The 20,024-nt window shown below is 39.8% G+C and overlaps 1 protein-coding gene across 2 annotated transcripts in view; it reads right to left on the reverse strand.

Annotated features, from left to right (window-relative positions):
• Window positions 1–20,024, reverse strand: part of PTK2 (protein tyrosine kinase 2) — a 193,984-nt gene that overhangs the window by 147,697 nt on the left and 26,263 nt on the right. Inside the window, exon 3 of one of the 2 annotated variants that reach the window (XM_042036271.1) lies at window positions 4,928–4,954. The exons of the other annotated variant lie outside the window; for it this stretch is intronic. The gene's annotated coding sequence lies outside the window, so the exon portion shown is untranslated. The remainder of the gene's footprint in view (window positions 1–4,927; window positions 4,955–20,024) is intronic. 2 annotated transcript variants of the gene reach the window in all.

Consider the following 20,024-nt stretch of genomic DNA (forward strand, 5'->3'; position numbering starts at 1 on the left):
GATTTATGGAAGGGGAAACATGCCTGATCAACCTAATGAACTTCTTTGATTAAAATACAAGCTTGGCAAATGAAGAGTTGTCATTTCTCTTAACTTCAGCAAGACTTTCAACACTGTCTCCCATGACAACATCCTGACAGACAAACTGATGAAGTTATGGACTGAATAAATGAACAGTGAGATGGCCTGGAAACTGTCTGGACTGTCAGGCTCAAATTTCTAAAGGAAAAACACTAAAACTTAGCTAACTTAGAATTTTTTGAGGTGTTTAATACATCTCATCACCTCAATACTACTACTTAGCTCACCCTCCTTAATAAAGATGTTTTTCTTAACAAACCATGCTGTTGCTCTTGCCCTGTCTGGGCAATTAGCCATAAAATATGGATGGGAATGCAGGGAAGAGGGCAGTGTCAAAAGCACAGCCAAAATAAGCCAAGAAAATTTCACTGGAAAAGCTGGCAAATACACAGATTTCATGTCAAGATCTTAGTGGTCATCTCCCCAAGTATTCAACACAAAAATGAGATAATCAACAGTGATAGCTTACAAGGGATAAATACATTGCTTTTCCAAATATCAGAGGTATACAACAACAGGAAAATGCATTTTATGAGGTAGAGATTATTAACCTGTTAAAACTGTTCAACAGAATTCTAAAACAGGAAGATCTAATGCACAAATAAGAGAAACTTCTTCCAAGTGACACTGAAGCTCTGTCAGCAATAACCTCATCCAGTAGTAATAGCAGTTTCATGATACGGCATTTGGAAAACTAGAAATAGCACCTGCCTCACTGGTAGTGAAAAGAATTAAAGCTATAGGGCACATCTGCATCAAAAGAAGAAAAGTCTTCTCACATCTTCAGAGCTGTACAGGGCATGCAGGCAGCTATTCTAACTGACAGCACTAATACTGCATAAACTAAGATGTCTTCAATTCCATACTCATCACACAAATAAAATCATAACTCAAGCCATTAAAAATATATGAAAATTAAGTTTACTGTTGCATGAAAATCAGAATTCTTAGTAACATTCACAACGATTCCTAGAAGAAAAAATACTTGACTTTTGAAGGGATTACTGAAAATACAGCTTTTAGAGGGAAAAGTACATGTTTCCTTGTATAGTTCCTTCAGCACAGTGCCAGGCATTCTGAAATGAGAGGAACTGTTCAGTCTTAATGCAGCTTGTATTTAATTCTTACTTAAAACTGGAGTGACAAATCAAAAAGCCACTATTTTGTACTCTTTCACTTCTGCCTACACAGTTGGTTACCTTTCCCCCCCCTTTAAACAGGGATATTATCAACAGTTCTCTGCTCATGCTACTGAGTTTATTCTCAGCTGCATGAATAATCATTGCATAATTTATTACCCTCTGTAATACATGTGAACATTTATTTTAAGAATTCTGCATAACCTTATTTCTGTCAATTCTTGCCTACTGCAACTCTGGCAATACCTCAACCAATTTTTAATTTTCCATCTTTTAACATCATAGGAAGTACCCAACCCTTTGGGGCTTTGGAAATTCTGGTTGCTGTATTTAGGTTCATCACACAGGCAGGTGTAGATTTAGGGTAAGGGAGATCTATCACACAGCACAGCATTAAACACCCCATCTCCTGCCCAGTGGGTTAAGAGGAAGGGGTAGCAGGAGGTTGTTCCAAGGCTGTGGAAAGTGCCAGGAGATGAATCTGATTTCATTAAGTGGATCAGGAGCAGGCCCAGTGTAAGCAGCAAGGCCAAACACAGCAACAGACTGAATGAGGACATGCCTTAAATTCAGAAACAACTTTAGGTTGAGCTGAAATTATGTAACTTTTTTTTTTTGTCCTAAATGAGAACTTGGAAGTAAAAATAGTTACAAAACCATTTCATATTTCAAGATAACAATGACTGTGTGCAAATGGTGCTTCCACCTAAACTGTACATTATACAGCAAAAAGTGAACACAAAACCATCAGACTTAAAATGTGCTGTATATCTGAAATTAGAACCAGGCAAAGGATGCTTATTTCCTATTAATTTTTCGATATTTTATGCTAGGAGTCAGCAAGATTTTATTTGACTCACCAGCTACTATCTGGAGGAGTCATCAAGAACAAACAACTGTACCTGAGATTCAATCTTGGCATAATGTTTTATTGAATTTTTAACCAAAATTCCAGTATATGCTTATTTCTTATATTTGTCTTTATTTTCCTCTAGTTCTTTGATACAGTTTCTTGCTTCCTTACTATTTCTTGATTCTGGTAATGAAGACACATTTGCACTGCAGGATCAGGAACAAAAGACCAGCTCTTAGGAAAAGTCACCTACATCACACAGATGCTAGAGCTGTTTTAAATTCAGAGCATGACAAAATCCAGGAGGGATTGTTTTTAATCCCAACAGGATCAACAGAGAAAGTTTAACTGCATTTACCAGAGGAAACCAGTCTTCCATGCCCTGAGGGATGCTGTGAACACACTTGTGTTGCAAGAGAACTTCCCTTACAGACAGGAGAACTGTGTTCTCTATCCACCTTCAAAATGATAATATTTTAGCAAATAGTTCTCCAAGCCCCTCCTGGTTCACATTCCAAAAATCCTCTAAGCTCATCTCCATGGCCTCAATTACAAGGCAGTAAAAACCCAAGTTACCCATGAACTTCAAAGCAGGGATACAGATTAATTCAGGATAACTCTCCTGAGTAATGATTTAACTAACAACCTCATCAACTAATACATTCTCCAGCTCAGAAACAATCCTTCTTTACAAGGTTTTGCTATGAAATAAGTGTTCTGGATGACCTTGATATATCACTGACTATACCAAATTTATGTATAATGCAACCTCAAAGAAGACACTACAATAAAGACACCACCTGAAGTAGTCTCCTCCTTATTGCAAAGTCTTCAAACACTGCAAAAGCCCCCACCTCCCCATATTATGATGAAAATTTAGAGCACTAAAACCAGGTGGCAAAGTGAGAACATTTCTAGTGACATCTATTGTCCACTGCTGAAAGCAGCACCTAGTAGAAAAAAGTTCTTCAAAACCTGAAATGAGAAAATACCATTATTTAATGCAAAGATGAGTTCTGTTGATTAAAACTTCCCATCTGAACGCAGAACCTCATCTTTATTCAATTATATTATATCTTTTATCAAGGCTGCTTTTTCAATTTATCAAATTTCATTTGAATTTTAATCACATCATCCAGTGCGCTCGTAACTCTTTGTGTTGGGTGTAACTGGCAGATAAAGGCACAACATGTCCATTTTCATGGTCATTAATAAAAATACTGTAAATACCACAGGACAATTCAGACCTCTGTGGGACTCCATCTTTCCCTTCTGACAGTATTTTAAGCATGATTTTAAAACAAGTTTCCTTAGTTCCCTTACCAGGGGGCACTACCAGATCTCTGCTACAGGTAAGCCACGGTGTGTAGTTTTTATACCCTCTACAAAGGCCTCTTGCCAGGCCATGGGAAAAGCTCATCCTTTCGAAATCCTGGGAAACCTTCTGCCCTCTATCAGTACTTCCAAGACACAGTTAAGGAGTACAATTAGGACACTCCCACACACAGACTCAAATTGAAAAGAATAATCTCACTGTGACTCAGATTCACACCAGCCAAACTCTTCAAGTCCCAAATATAAACTCAGAAGTTGTTTCATCATACATCCTTGTCCTAGAAGCTGCAGAAAAACCCCGTACAACAATACTTATCTTCCTGTCAACCTGACCTAAACACCAAGTATTTATTTTTCCAATATTTTCCATAAGCACTTGCCTGCCTGACAATCACTCTCAGCATTCAAAATCATTTTGAAGACATCTTCCTTAAAAGAAAACTTTCACATTTAGACTTCTCTTCACTGCTCCAAGAAAACATGATTTTTTTTGCAAAAGAGCTGCTCTAAAGTTCTTGTGGAAAAGACTACAAAGTACCATGTATCAAGCTTTTAACTGAAATTGCCATTTGATTCCAAAAGGAAAGAGCAGCTACCTTCAGAGCAGGTATTAATATCAGCAAGGAGAAATGAAAGAATGGGTACATACACAAAATCACCAAGGCAGAGGGCAAGGATAAAAGGCAGCAGGCCTAACACCCAATCCCTTGATCAACCAGGAGTAGAAGTGCACTTTAGTCAGGATTCCACAGCACAAACAAGGAATAGATGAACAAATTCCATCTGCCACAGAACAGGAGACATCCTCACTCTGAGCTCTGCATCACAACTCGAGCCCACAGCACAAACGGATGCATGAATTGTAAAACTTTGTTAAAGACCACATGTAACAAACAATAAACAAAAAATGCTATTTTAAAAAATCAGGTCAGCAGGGTTGGGATTTTTTGTGAAGTGTGTGTTTTTGGTGGGTTTTATTGTCTTTATGTTTAGGGCTTTTTTTAAATTTTTAAACACCACTGATAGAAGAGTCCAATAGAGCAGCTCGGACACAAGTCCCCTGTGACCCCAGCCAAGTGAACACTCTGTTACCTTCCCTACTATAACCTGGGGAAATTCCTTGCATCCATAAACCCCCATCCCCATTTCCTTGCACACTGTCCCTCTGAACCACCACTGATACTATTTGTGGCTACTCCTAATCTGCTCCCCTGACAGCTGTATCCCACATTGTGCTGAGTCGCTTTAAGCATTAACTACCTCACACGCATATTTAACAACCGCCTATAAATACACCTCAGTTACCTCCTCCCCTTGTCAAAATACACCATTTAAATGGAAAAAAATCTCTACCTCAACAGGTTTTGTTTTGACCTCGGATCCCCACATGACTAAGTACCATGACAGTGCCAGTAAGAACCGATATTCTGATTATATAAAAGCATGACTATATGGTAAGCAAGCCCTTAAAAGCTGCCTGCTGTCACATCAAGACATAAATGAAAAAAGGAGAACTTACCTGCTGGCAAGGGAAGTCTTGAAATATCTGTAACAATAAAGAAATACATTTGGAAACAGAAGAAAAAAATAGCTCTACAATTGCATTGGCCTAATAATTTTTCTGCAAGGCCATACTTGTTTAATAAAGCACATTATCTGAAGCAATTTGCTGGCTGCCAGGAATGCCACATGCAAATCAAAAGCATTTTCCTTGTCTCACCCTGTTCATTAACAGGATTATGCTTTGCTCACCTAACTGAAGGACAAAGATTATACTGAAGGCAATGAGTGTAATTACTGCAACAGAATACAGGTCACTATGCACAAATTAAGTGTTACATACAAAATTCACCATCATCACCTACAAAATTTAAGAGCTCAAAAGTGTCAGGGATAGTCTTTGCAAATAAAGAGGACTCTACAGAATGTTTTCTTTATTCTTAAATCTTTAGAGAAACATTTAAGCTTTCAAGTGGACAAGCATAGAACAGAAGAAATAATATTAAAAGAAAGGATGCTGATTTTTGTCACCAAGGCACATTAGACACAGTTGCTGAACATTTTTATGGTAAATGCTAAGGCTGTCTTGAGCTACAAACAATGACCACTGTCTCAGAGTCTAAATGGAACATATTAAAAATTATACACTAAAGAAGTATACATTATATTAAACTCTAAGTCATTATACTGTCCCTGCCTGCTTTTCTATTGCCCTCTCAGTACACATCATCATGACTGGGACCTGAGGTGCCCATCAGAGTTCAGAACAGAAACTGGAACCCATAAAGAACTAGAAAGAAAGAATTACTCAAGTCCGTAAGGACATGGACTGGGGACAGAGGTCAAGGGGTTAATGAAAACTAAAATAAATACAAGTGAGAGGGGATGAGAAAGGGGAACCAATAAAACAAATGAGAGAAAAACTGAACTGAACCTAAGGAAAAGGTCTGCACAGTTACTTGGTTAAAGGAAACAGCAAAGTTGAGTAATAAATTGTCACACTGGGTACAAAATCCACATGGAAACTGAACTTTAACCACAGGTGTAGCAGCTGAAACAGATGCAGAGATTATCGGGGCAGATGGTGACGGCTTTGCTACCTATTTGAAGAAATAACGAGGCTCAATAAATTTATTAGCCCTGCTCTCACCAACAGATTGTTACAATTCATGTCTGTGGCTGGAAAACATGATGAAACGTGAATACCAAAGAGAATTACACCTGAAATTAAAGGCAGCCCACTAAACATTTCAAAAATGAACTGCACTGCTCTGAGGAGATGATGAAACAGCAACACAAAGTTGAAACACACTAAACCATGAAATCAAAGTGGCAACAGGACATCACAAAAAGCCCCCCAAGAAAATACTGAATGCCTTAGTCTGGTAGAACACAATATTTAAAAAGATAGTAAAGTACATTTAAAAGATGTTCATCATGCTGTCTAGTTAGGAACAAAACTATCTTACATATAAGAAATGCCTCAAGACAGGAGAAATGCAGCCAAGGAGACACAAGAACTGGGGGAAGCAAAAAACCCAACAGCTCCTGCACAGAATCCAAATCAGCACATACGGAATGGAGCTTTCTTCCATCACAAAGAGATGTTGCAGTGACAATTAATTTGGAAAGTTACATGAAGATAAAGGTTGCATCATTTCTTCTGTTTGTATAAGTTTAATTGTTTCCATGCTCTTTTTCTTTATGAAGTCACAAAAAAATTCCTGCTTGTCACTAGGCTACACAATACAACTGCAGCCACATGAGTAAAGCATCTAAAACTGTGGATTAGAAAATGCCATTTTTGATTTTAATTTTTCTACAGTGATAGAAACTAATGTGTAAATTCAATTTATAATTAACAACTATCAAATGATTTAAGTTACTACAAACACTTAAAAGTGCATTAAAATATTTTAAATTTTGTGTACTGGGAATGTTTTATCGCAGCATTTATTACTTTTGAAGCAGATTATTTGGTTAAATGTGCCTACACAACAGATGTCAGGAAAATAACAGTAAACATAATCCCCAGAAAAATACGTTATTATTGTTATTATATACACACAGGCAGAAAACAATCGTTTACATCTCAGGATTTAAACAGGGCAAAGCTCTGCAGCTAAGACACACACACACACATATTTTTAAGAAAGACCTGATCATATCCCAGCATTTGTTCCTAACACCTGAGTTGCTGTTTCCGCTGTGATCTCTCCCTGCCAGCGTTCACACAGATCCTGTTACTGCACCAGGACCTTCCCAAATGGGGCACTGACACCATCAGCACCGCTGCTATATTTAAGTCAAACACTGTGAAGATTTCTTACTTCCATGTTCCACTGCAAATTAGTCCCACAAGTGCATTAACTGAAGAGCTGCTGCACCTCTGGGACAAGTCTGCTGAACAGCTTCCTGCAACTGCACTTTCTTCTATTACAATTTAGTGCACGAGACTGTTTTCTGCCATTAACTGACATACATTAGATCTAAAAACAAGTTGGACAGAAGAAATGGAAGCCTGAAGGTCCTATCAGTATACTCAAAACTGCATATATGCACTTAGCAGGTTACTTGTATGGGATTTCTCTATTATTTCCATTAAGCACTAAGTCCTTACAGGCTGATGTATCTTAATTTTAGCAAACACCAGCCACTACAGAAATGTCAATTCGTAACAGCATAAATTAAATAAATACTTCACAGTTCCAAGGATAAAAGTAACAATTCCGCTCCTTTGTGTATACAGACACCACAACAATAAGTGAAATGCTCATTACCTTCAGGTGTTTCTGTTAGTGTGGAGTCACTTTAGGAATTTCTTATTGTTGAGTTTACCCCATCTCCCCAGCTCACTCTCTTCTGGCTTGAAACCTCTTAGCTTTATTCTCAAATATGGTTTTTCATTTAACATCTAACACTGAAAAAAGACAAGTGGATTCTGTCCACACTTTAAAAACTTCCTTCATGGAGAGGTAAACTGAGAGTACACACTTAGGCTGCTACTCATTTCAGGCTCCATATACAAACTTGCCTTCTCTGCTGTGTAAAACTTCCCTCTTTTTGAAGCACACTACAGCATTTCAATCTCTAGAGAGAAATTCAACCAGTGCTGAGATTTGAAGAGGAAAAAACCCAAAGTTAGGGGTTTAATCTGGTTTGTGACTAAAATGAGAGGCTTGAGAGCATTTTGGAGAGCTGTCCTGTTGGAAAGGATTCCCTCATATCAGGGAGGCCTGGACTGACTTTTCTCCCTCCTACAACTCAGTTTCTGAATGCTTGGAGTGCTGTCACACAAACCACATTTACAACAGCTGTACAACATGAACCAATCTTACTTTTTCATCTGCTCCAAAGTAGTTCTTCAAAGTGAAATCTAAAATGAATCATATTTCAAGTGCTTCTGCTCCTACTGATCCTTTCAAGGGATCACTCGTGTTCTGCATTTATATTCTTAAGTATCTCACTGTGCTACTTGGCAGGGAGCAAACTGCCAGTTTGAACAGGCAGAAAGAAAAATTACTTTCACATCATATTCTTTATCATAGCCAAACTTTTACATACTTTGCAAAGGCTAATCAGTTCTCAGAGGAAACTGGTTCTATCCCCATGTAGATATTGGGAGGATGGAGCAGATGGCCTCAAGAGCTCCTTCCCAAGCAAGGTTTCTGTAATACTGGACACAGATGATTATAACAGACCAGGAACAAGCTGAAATTACTTTAGAGGTCCTACAAAATAACAAAGTTCCTCAGCTAAAGAAAACTTGCCACGTAAACCAGTTATATAGATTAATTCACCGAGGAACAAAAAGGACAATATTTTAAAGAAAGAATACTACTATTACTTCTATATGCACTGAGATGGTTTGGGGCACTACAATCCTCAAACAGGCTGTGTAGATCCCAGAACCAATAGTTTTTTCTATGATTTATGGATGCCCTGAGGACCGGATCTCTCTACCACTGTATTTGCTTTTATAAAACTATGCCATTTACATTGCAGAGTTTCACCGAATGTTTTCTTAGAAATGGAGCTGCAACTTTAAATCTTCCTTCCAAGAGTAACATCTAATCATCAAAAACAGGAATGTTTTGTGAGCTTCTGTTGGGATCCCTCCCCTGCCGTGGAGTCCTGGGAGAGGGGCCCTGGGGGACAGACACGGAGTTTCCCTGCCCCTGGTCAGCCTCCTTCCCCATCGGTTGTTTTGTGTTCCCCTGCGCGGGAAGGGCCCTCGGGTCCGGGATTGAGCAGCTCCTCGGCAGATCCCGGCCATGCGGCTGGAGAAATAAACATCTCTGAAACATCAAGAATCGGTCCTTGTATTTCTTTTCCATGGGCCTCGTTGATTGATATGTGTGTTGCAACATCCCCGTTGCAACAAGCTTCCTATTCCTGCCTCAAGATAAAATGAGAGTATGGCTCCATGGACAACTCCAGAGACTGCCCCATCTGCAGCACTGATCTCCTTCCAGAGCTGTGGTAAGCAGGACACCACAAGAAATTTAATCCTGTTCTCCTGTAGCAGGAGCTGGCTGACTCCATCCTAACAGCATTCCCTTGAAATTAATTCAGATATTCAGTTCACAAACATCTCTCTTTCCAGGGAAGAGTGAAGGCTCAGAGCACACAAGGAACCACAGACCACAGTCTCCAAGAAGCCAAGCAGCACATGTCATTGGACAACAATCCTTCCAGCTATATGAGGAATATCACAGACTCAACATAAAATGCAATTTTCCTATTTAGCCACAGCACCAAAATAATTTAGGAATACAGATGCATATTCAGCTTTTAGTCTTTTGTGGCTGGTCCTGAAGGATGTTATCTTAGAGGCTGGATCCAACCACCTCGAAGCCTCCTTCCCTATATTCTCTTGCAGGCTAAAAAGGATGTTCCTCTGATCTTTAACAAAGTTGAGATCTCATCATCTGTAAAAATATTTTTTTTTACAGAGCATTTGCAAGCAGAAAACACAAGTCGTCTTTCAAGAAAAATGCTTTGTAAAATTACATTTGTTGAAAAACTGAAGGATTTATCCATGACCATCAGATCTACCGAACAAAGACCTTGGAAACGCAATGAATTCATCCTGACAGCACACCCACTAAGGAAAAGTTATTAAAAAGTTTTACAGTATGATTAAAAGATTGTATAAACCACCAGTTGCATTGTTCCATATATGTATTTTTTCCCCTTCATCATTAAAAGTGCATCTCATTTGTAACCTACATCCAACCTCCTTCTAATTTAGCAATATGCAGGGCTGAATGTTAACAACCTTTTATTATATCATTTCACATTAAGACAATTTTTAGGGCAATTTTCAATGCAACTCAATAAAATCTTTTCATATACTAGCTATGTAGAATGAGAAGCAGAAGTGCCTCACTGTAAAGGCCCATTTTTCCTAAACATTTTATTATCTTTACAAGTCTTAATGCTCCAGCTGTTTTGGCTTTCAGTAGCTGCCCCGATTTCCAAACACCAATACCTGACACAGTATTCATATGTCAGTCATAACAGCACTAAAACGACCATTTGCTTACTTAGATTAGAGTCTTTCCCCCAATTGACATATTTATTGCATTTGCCTTAGGCACAGCAGCAGCTGAACATCCAGCTTAGCTGCAAATCTTCATCTGTTACCCTGGGGAGAGATGGAGGGGGACAATTGTAGGACAGACACCTCCACCCACTAAACCTGGCAGCAGTTTTTTTGTGCTTTGGCCTGATCAGAAGAAATTCAGCATACAAAACCACACATCTTGTGTTTACAGCCCTACTTCACAGGAGATCCACGTTGCACTGGAGTTCCTTATTATCTTGGTTTAAATCTTTGCTTCAGCTGTGAGTATCAGCAGTAATGATTTAATGCTCTCATTTCTGTCTGCTGAAAAGGTTAACGAGCAAGCGGCCAACAATGAACTGCTGTGACACCTTGCAACGTGCACAGCCTGTGCTGTGCTTTTGAGAAGTTCTCTTTAACCAGTTATTAGTTCTAAGGCAAGCTGCTGCCTCTGAAACACAAAAGCAACACAGAATTTAGCAAGGAAAAATGAGAGGACCAACTGAAATACTGCACAGAACACTAAGGGTTTTTTCAAATTATATGTTTCGTTGATAAAACAGGTACTAGGCACATCTATGGTTTGATGATCACCACATCGTGATATACCTCAGATGGCTTTAAAAATATGCAAAAGCATTGAGGATTTACACCAGTAAAACCACATCAGCTAACTCATCCCATATGGGGGAATGGGAACACCTTCAGTTTGTATCTGTTTCAATAACTTCTCATTTTGTTGTCAGTTTATCACATTCCTCTCACTACTCCACTCTTCTGTTTGTACCTGCTTTCCTCTGCCCATTTGAAAACAAAATCAGTATTGCGTTTCCTTAATTTATAGCATCTACACAAAAAATAAAATCATGCAACAGTTTCAAATCTCAATTTGCCTTCTTCGACTGATACTCCTCCAAAATCACTCTGCTTATGCTTCTTAAATACTAGTTTTTGAAATTGAGAAAATCCAAACTCTGATTAAGACCCTCAGAATAATCCACCTGTGTTTTCCTCCATCTCAGCTGAACTCTGCATGCACCTTGACACTTCAAATTCATTTATACCACATCACTGAGCATGACCACTGAGTTATCCATGCAGTCACCAGGAGCCAAATTTTCGACCAGGCACACTGAACGGTAGAATATTAAATGAAAAGGTTCTGGTGGAAGTTACATTTAAGGAGATTACAAAGAGCAAGAGAAATCACCCAGTCATTACTCAGGGCAGGCGGGATCAATCTCATTACATACTGAGTTACAGAACATGCAGTATCTAAGCAACTCAGATAAAGAATTTAGTCTCATATCTACACAAGTACTATATGCACCTTTTGCCTATGGGGAAGAGAGGTTTGGATAGAGAAGAGGATGGAGTAGTTCCCCCATAATTGGTTTTATTCAGCATCACAAAATGGGTAAGTGAACTCTGCAAGTCTGCAGGTGATATTAAGCTCTTATAGGTCAGCAAAAGTCTTATTAATGGGGGGAAAAACCAACAAGGATCTCACAAAATGAAGCAAGTTGCTAAGACAGCAGCTACGCTTCAGCACAGAGCAGTGATGTAATACATCTAGGGAAAGAATTCTGAGCAATACCTCCTTAACCAAGTAACACTTGCACTTTCTCCAGTTCCAACTGCGGGAGGAAGGCTGAGTCACTGTTTTCTCTGAAATCATCAGCTCAAACTGGAGTAGCTGGCCAAAGGCAATAAAACATTGTGTCTCATTAGGAAGGGCATTGAAAACATGGTACTTAAACATATTACTGTGCAAAACAATAAAGCATCGACTTGTTGTGTCCAGTTCTGGTCTCTGCACTGGAAGGAGGTAGAGATGTCTGGAGCTGGGCAGCTGAAGTAATTGAGGGATGGAACAGCTGCCAAGGAAGGCCAGAATATCAAATCTGGGGCCTCTCAGCAGGGAGGACATGAGGCTCAGGGTGAACATGATCACAGCACAAGTGGAGGGGGTGGAGGAAGAAGAGAGGAAAAAAATAAGAAGAGGAATAGCAAATAGATGCAGCACCACCATTCAACAAATCCTGCTAGTCTGAGCAGTAGGGAGCATCTGAGGAAACTACTTGAGATTAGGTTTAAACCAGTAAGAGTGCCTTCTCCACAGCTGGCACTGAGCTCCCTGCAATTCCTGCAAGAGAAAGCATGGAGAGAGGTGGCACCAGCCACTGGGCCAAGCATGCAAACTCTATGTAAATAACATTTTCTGCTGCCATCGAGGCCCAGTGCTGGGCTGGGCAGTCACTGCTCTCATTTAGCAGCATCTCTTGTATTAGCAACACTGTGCCCAGTGATTGTCCCCCTGTGCTGGGCACAGGGGATGCCACACCTCGAATCCTCTGCTCAGATTTGGTCCCCTCATGACAAGATGGATATTGAGGTGCTGGAGCGTGTCCGGGGAAGGGAACAGAGCTGAGGAAGGGGCTAGAGCACAAGCCTGATGAGGAACAGCTGAGGGAGCTGGGGGGGCTCAGCCTGGAGAAAAGGAAGCTCAGGGGGGACCTTATCGCTCTCTACAACTCCCTGACAGAAGACTGGAGACAGGTCGGGGTTGGTCTCTTTCCCAAGTAAAAAACAAGGGGACAAGGGGAAATGGCTTCAAGTTGTGCCAGGGTAGGTTTAGATTGGGTATTAGGAAACACTCTTTCACAGAAAGGGCAGTCAAACACTGGAAGAGGCTGCCCACAGAAGGGGCAGAGCCACCATCCCTGGAGGTGTTTAAAAGATGTGTAGATGTGGCACTTGGGGACATGGTGGAGTGGTGGCCTTGGCACTGCTGGGTTAACAGCTGGAACTAACAATCTTAAGTCTTTTCAAACTAAAATCATTTTATGATTCTCATACTCTTAAACATGTTGTAGCTCTGTGAACTCACAAGTTTAAACATCAACTATAAGAACACCTACTCAATCAAAAGTACTGTTCTAAGGATTTCAGCCACATTACAGGAATATTCTTACCCTTTAATGGCTTATCACAAAAGGAGATGTGTTTAAACAAGCCCAGGAAACTTTAAAGGCATTTAAGATGTTTAAGCAGGGACATGTGTGTGCTGGCAGTAGTTCAGATCTATCAGGAATATCTCCAGCACTATGATCTGTGATCACATAATCCTGATAGAAATATTGTGACATTTTATGAACATAACAATTCAGGCCCTCAGGCAGGCTTAGGGAAAGCTACAGACATGTATTCTATACGTGTGTTGCTACCCCCTACGTGTACTACAGAGTGCTTGTTCTTCCAAGTGAGAGCTTTAGTGGATGTTTTTCTTTCAAGAAACATTGTCTTGACATTGCTTGCTATGATTGAAGCTCCCTTGTCATTTTCTGTGAAGGACTTGTGACACACAATGTGCCACCACAAGTCACCCACGCCTTCAAAAGGCGACAGGATTGTGTAGCTCCTGCACTGAAATACAAATTAGCTCTGCATGTCAGCGAAGGCTGGTTTGTGCTTTAGGTATGACAGGAACTTAGCACAGAGCACGAAGGTGTTCCAGAATGTAAAATAGATGTGTTTCCATGTACAGAAATGAGTGCCAAGGGCACAACCCGGAAGGGGAGAGAACGAGGAGAAATTACCTCGGGCAAAATATTAAAAAGCTCAAAACAGAGCTGCACATCCCAGATCACACGGTAAAAGAAAACTGCTTTCTTGGGAGTTTTTTTAGAGGGGGAGGGGGTGAGGTGAGGGTTTTGATGTGGTTTTAAAACGATAACTAGTTAGAAAGATTTAGAGTAATAGATTAACAATATAACAGAAAAAATACCCGAAGTTTCTTTTTGGGATACTAGACCAGTACTTTGCATGTTTTGGGTGGCTTTTTTGTTTAAACACAAATTCTTAGAAAGTTGGGCGAGTCACTTCCTTTCATGTTTCACCACTGTAAAATTATGCTGTTTCCATGGTTCTGGCCCACACATGGATTCCATTGTTACAGCAGTTTTTCAGGAGCTAGAATTGAAGTTTTAAGTTTTTCTTATTTGAAGTTACAGATGGGTAAAAGGAGGTTGAAGATAACAGATGCAGCCAGCACAGAGCAAGGGAGAAAAAATTTAAAAGTTTTCCAGTAAAGAACACATACGAAATAGTTTGTCAGAAGTTTAACAAGATTATCACCTTTGCACACACATGGTTCTTACCTAAAAAAAAAAAAAAAAAAAAAAAACCGGGGGGGGGGGGGCGTAACACTTCCATCCATGAAAAAAGTGACTTAGTGCCTAAGAAATAACATTTTATTGCTCACAGTGGGATTACTCCAAAGTGTTCACAGTGACAGCAGCTGCACAAGTTTTACTCTGTACAGAAACCTGCCCCAATAAATAAGATAATAAGGTAAGATTTTTAATAAGAATACCGGGGTTTTCTTAGCCCAACAGTGACACTATGGATGGAGAAAGAATTTGCTTCAGCTGGAGCTTGTTCTCAAAGTGAAGCACAGCATCCCTTCACAACAAATAGGCATTTACAGCCAGAGCTACAGAGGCTGAAATCAGTTCTGCAGTGAGACATGACAGTTTTGGATCTTAACCATGTAAGAAATAAGAGAACTGAGGACACTCAGTGTGCTAGAAAAAGTCCAATAAATTCACCACCATATGCACAGGAACAACTCCTTTAATGTCATCTGGGTGTTTCCACAAGTCTTACACATCCTCCCAGGGACACAGATTACACCGCTTCCAGTTACTGTAGTGGAGGTACAACATGCTGCAAGCTGTCATTCTGGTGGTTTTCTGTGTTTTCGTTTTTTTTTTTTTTTTAATAAAAAGTCAAAAAATATTTCCAAAACCAAGGTTACAAAAACACATTGATTCAAGAACTATATAGATCAAGTAAATTATTTGTTGAACACCACAGCAGACACAAGGCAACAAGAATTAGCAAGGAGATAAAACCAAATTTCTATCATTACACAAGAATACACAATTCTTTGTAAGCCAAAAAGACACAGAGCCTACGTCAGGGTGTAAACAGGAGTTTAGGGGCAACAGAAGTAAAGACAACAAATCAAGAAAGGGCAGAAAAGTCATTACAGAGCAATACATTATGTATTCATCTAAACCGACAAAATTATTTTTTCTTATTATGTTGCATGTTAGCATGTTAGTTGTGTTAGGCTGGTTCCCTCCTCACACCACAAGGCTGATGCACCAGCAGAAATAGAGAAAAAGCTTTTCCCCGGCATCTCCTCTGCTTTCTCTGACCCCTTTTATAAAGTTTTTCAGATGGAAAATAGACATAAAATGAATTAAGACAGCAAATAAAGATGACAAGTGAGGCAGGGAGAAACCACGGGCAGAATAAAAAAAAAAAATCAGGCAAAGAAAAATACACACATACATCAGGACAAAGAAACCCAAAGAAATGACTGACAACAGTAGATTATGAAGGTAAAGAGGGGATAGTGGGAGAACAGGAGTGCAGACAGAACTGCAGCACACAACATGAGACGGGCTTTCTTCTCCTAATTGGTTCTGTCATGTAGCCGTCGGAGAGCGACTCAGAAGACAGCAGCACTGGTGTAACAGGAAACCCCCCAACACATCTGTTCTCTGCAAGAACCTGATCAAACAGGAGACCCAGTTAGTTTGACAGAACACAACACACGTGCAGCTTCCATATCCCGTTGGCTGCTCCTTCCCAGCTCAGCCATTACTCATCTCAGCAAAGGGAACAAGGCAAAGTTTGTTTCCAATTCGGCACCATGCGAAGTTGAGCACATATGATTAATGGATTCTCATTTTCACAACCCACTGAAAAATTTCAGCTTGGCATCATTAAGATTCTATCAGCCCTGAATTGCAACTTAAGATAGTATTTTTCGCCTTAATCTGCTGCTCTATTTAATCAATTTAATGCACAGTAAAAACTTAATTTGACAAAATTGAAAGCATTATTTCTCCCTGCCTCTGGCATGAAACAGATTAAGACCACCAGAAATACTTGCGGAAAGATTTAAGATTCATTACACGTTGGGTGGCAGATAAATATTAGATATGCTATAAACTCTAAGTCTAAAAGCTGTGGGCTTTAGTTAATGCTGCAATTACCCCCCAGCAGCTAACCAAAGTCACGCTTCCTACACGAGCCCTGACTGTGATTTTTGAAATCACATCTCCTAAAACACTGTTTTGTACAATGCTGACAAACTCCACAGACAGTAGGGAAAAGGAACAAGGACAGCAAAGACAACTTCTCATTTATATACACTTTACACCGCCTGTGTAGGTTCCTGGCAAAACTCAGGTTGGATAAGGGCACAGGTCAGAACAGAACACGTTCTAGGTCCAGGATGAAATAACAAACACCTTACACCCCTGCCCAAAACTCAATTTAAACTAGTTAAATTATCCACAGAAGGTGGAAAGACAGTGACAGAAAGCTGCCACATAAATATGTTTGGAGGTCTCTACAGACAATCTGAAGCTCCAAGATAACTCAAGTTTCAGCAGACACATCCACAGCTCAGCCCCAGAGCTGGAGGTACCCAAACGGTCCCAGGTTGGGATTGGAGCTGATTCTCAAAGCAGCAGCTCCTCTCATCCCATGGCCAGGGCTACAGCACGACAGCACTACTTGTACTGGGAATGGAACACTTCTGCCTTCAGGGCTGTCAAACCAATTTTCCTCGTAAATAAGTAACAAGCCAATTTAAAGGGCAGCGGCAGGGAGAGGAATCCTGACAGCATGCTGCTCACAAAGCACACTCATTACTTTCTTAGCTAAGAATCACTAAGTCCCTTAGAAACTGACTTGCCTTGTAAGTATTTAAGTAGAGTATTACAAGTTTATTTGAAATGGATTTTAAAGTTATTATAATTTTGTACCTAGACATGACTTCTTGGAAAAGAAAAATCAAATACAAAATGCATCTACTGTTAAAACAATCTGAAATTTACTATTCCTGCTGATGTTAAGAAAAAGCGCTGCTTCACTTGAAAAGTACAAATACTTCGGTAACAAGTCTCTCCATTTATGTCAAGGGATTACATAGCATATACACTTGTATAATTACATCTTACTTCAACTTGCTTTGTTGATATATAAAATGCAATACTAATGGTGAATACCTACCCTGCTGATGTGTAACAACTCCATATCAGTAAACCAAGCTGGCTGGAGCATAAAGCAAATCATGATGCAGTCCTTTAAGAATAAATAGAAAAGAGCCACAAATATCCTAATTATATAAGTGTATTTGGTACAGTCCTGTGTAGGCTGAACTCAGTGAACAAGTATTTTCTGCACAAAGATAAGAATTCAAAACCACAAAGGAGTGTACAGTATAAATGTGGCTTTTGCCTCAGCAATGAGTACTGAGAAGCAGAAAAACATAAATCTTTTGTACCACAGTATAATCCGTAAGAAAGGACAGCAACAGTAATAAGGCCTAAACCAAGAAAAACGTTGGTAAGCTTTTAAAATTCTTCACTGATACTGTAGTTTATTCCTTTCCCCACCATTTCACAAGAATGAAAAAACACCAGCTCACCTCTTTGGTTATTTCAAGTAAGGATATATTATTTGAGGATTATTCTCTAAAAAGCTTTTCCATTTCTGATCATTCATTGCTCATGGAAGCAAGGAAGATAAGCAAAAAGAAACCAATCCAGCTTTCTCTGCTTCTGATCCAACTTGGACAGAGTTAGATGCCACTGAATCCCACCCAAGTGAGAACAAAGAACTGAACTTAGTCACAATGATGATCCAGAGCTGAACTGACAGTTGTTTCACGCTCTTCCAACCTCAGTAACGTGAAGAAGGCGAACATTTTCTAATTACTCTATGTTCTAGTTTTCGATTTATCATGTGTGAAGTGTCAGGTACCCCAAGCACATTAAATTATTTAGCATACATTGTAACTATATATTCTGCCTCACATAATGTGCAGAATACATATGCAAAGCTTATTAAAATTTTTAAATTAAAATATTGAAAAAACATTGAGTTCATCAAGGTCTGCAGTTCCCCAATCTTCCCTCTCCAAATTGCTCCTGAACATATCATAAGACTCACCCTGAAAAATATCATGTGAGTTCAAGCTTGAGGCATAAATGAGAAAGAAAATGGTCCAAATTAAAAACCTTATTCAAATCTCCAATAATTATTAAAGAGATTCATTTTCAAGCCCTTCAAGATCTAAGCAGGTTCAGAGTGGACACAAACTTAGATTTGCTTGAATATATTAAAGTAATTCTGGCACAAAATCAAGGAGGTACCGCACAAGGATGCCGGTACTTCGGGAACTTCTGAACACATCTTTTTTCATTGATATGAAGAAAGAGATCAAATTAGAGAACTGCAGTGTGTACTTATGCCAGTGTCAGCTCTGGTACAGTTAATATTTATTTTGTCATCCTGCAAACTAAGCATTTGTGACAGTACAAAGGAATTTCAGGCTGCATATGCAAACGACTTGTCAGAGAACTGGAGCTGGAATAATTTCTACTTGTATTTGTCTGCTGCAGCCCCACAGAAGAAGAAATGCACAAGTTCTTAATAACAGGACACTGAAAGCTCAGAGCAAACCACAGGAAGTTCAAAGGACCAAAAAGAATTATTTTCAACCAAAGTGACACAGATGTTAACTCTGCTGCCACCTCAACGCAATTTAACTAAACCCATTTATCTCCTTTTTCCCCAGTTCCTGAATCACAGAGTAACAAAAGTCATGAGGCCCAAAGGAAATCTATGAAGTGTGCCTCCATAGCCAAGAGAAAAACCACAGAAATCTGCTAGAAGAGTTTGGGGTATACTGGGCAACTCTGACCTCTGAACTCCTCAGGTCCTTGGAACAGACCCAGCTGGATTAGGTCTTTCAGATGCCTAAAGCATTCCCCAGTAATCCAGCAAGGCTGGAATCACAGAATGGTTTGGGCTGGAAGGGACCTTTAAAGGTCACCCAAGTTCCAACCCACCCACCACAGGGAGGGACACCTTCCACTAGACCAGGTTGCTCCAAGCCCCATCCAATCTGGCCTTGAACACGAACACTTCCAGGGATGGGACATCCACAGCTTCTCGGAGCAACCTCTGCCGGTGCCTCACCACCAACATGATTTTGCCTCCTTAAAATATTAAAATACTTCAGCACATTCTTATAAAATGCCAAACTTAAAATTAAAATTGAGAAAATTTTCTGAATAGATTAACAAAGCATTATTTACCACACACCCTTATATTCAACTCCGTGGCAGTGTTCAGAACACCCTTGAGCAAGGAGAAGGCACCACCAGCATCGCTGTGGTCCCTTTATCCCAAAGCCAGCACAGCTCATGAAACTCACCTGACTCCCCAACCCCCTCCTTCAGAGTGCTCTGGATGGTTCAAAGTTCCAAGTGTACCAAGTTTGGGGGATATCCAAGGGGAAATCACAGAATCATCTGCGTTGGAAAAGACCTCTGCAACTTATGATCTCAGAGGTCTTTTCCAACCTAAATGATTCCATGATCCTGGGTGTGAATGCTGCTGTTGGCAGCCTGAAATCAGCAGCTCCATTCAGCTGTGGTTTGAAGCTTCTGCCTCT

Source organism: Corvus kubaryi, unplaced genomic scaffold (genome assembly GCF_017639235.1).
Source record: "Corvus kubaryi isolate FWS band 111438036 unplaced genomic scaffold, C.kubaryi_AGA036_p1.0 37385, whole genome shotgun sequence".
Taxonomy (NCBI): domain Eukaryota; kingdom Metazoa; phylum Chordata; class Aves; order Passeriformes; family Corvidae; genus Corvus; species Corvus kubaryi.